Genomic DNA, 910 nt, shown 5'->3' with positions numbered 1-910 from the left:
GGATCAGGTTCTGGACTCTCGCCGCCACAGAGTGCACGTTGCTGCTGATCTCTATGATTCTGTCCAACACGGCTGCAAACAACAGAAACTGCACATCAACATGGGGAAACTTTGACTGAATCAAATGATCGTGGCTGAACTGAGCTGAATGAGAAAAATGATTTAAGTCAGCGAGATGGACGTATGGTCAAGACCCGTTAGTGTCGTGTAACACTCTGAGGAGCCACTTGGTGTCATAGTTCAACGCTCTGGGGAAGGCCTGAAGCGTAACTTAAAATGCTAAAGGGAGGCGGAGGAGGTTGGGGTGGACAGTTGGCCAGAAACCGGACTTTTACCCCGGAGACTGGCGTTCGTTTCCCAAAACAAAAAAGTCAAAAATAAATGTTTTTATGCAAGCATTAAGCATTAAGCTCTCAATTTCCTGCAGTCTGGAGACATTTTCTGTACCAATTTATGGTGGAAATGTCTTTATTTATATGAAGGGAAACAAAATTCACGTGGCCGGTTACAATTCAGAATATAAAAATATTATCAAATATAAATATAATAATAATAATAATAATAATAATATAATAAGATAATAATAATAATAATAATAATACAGTAATCAGCAGCTTGTTTTTTAAGTTACTCTTTTGGACAAGGCAGATCTGTTTCTTCTACATTGCATTTCATGTTTTCCTGTCATGCAAGTAAACCTTTCTCACAGAATTTACATTTGTACACAATTTTTGTTGCAATTTTCACAACCTTTTCCTAAACCCAACCAAATAGTGAGGTTTCACAACATTAACACTTTATTATAGAGTCCAACCGGACGTTGCAAATTTACTTGACTGCTGTCAAAAAACTACGCTAAAGGGAGCCCAGGGCGTCAACAAGCTATGCCAAGGGGTCTTAACCAAGCGTC

Source organism: Micropterus salmoides, unplaced genomic scaffold (assembly GCF_014851395.1).
Source record: "Micropterus salmoides isolate LMB-PRFRI ecotype aquatic unplaced genomic scaffold, ASM1485139v1 Ms_hic_scaffold_11, whole genome shotgun sequence".
Taxonomy (NCBI): Eukaryota; Metazoa; Chordata; class Actinopteri; order Centrarchiformes; family Centrarchidae; genus Micropterus; species Micropterus salmoides.
This window is presented reverse-complemented; position numbering follows the sequence as displayed.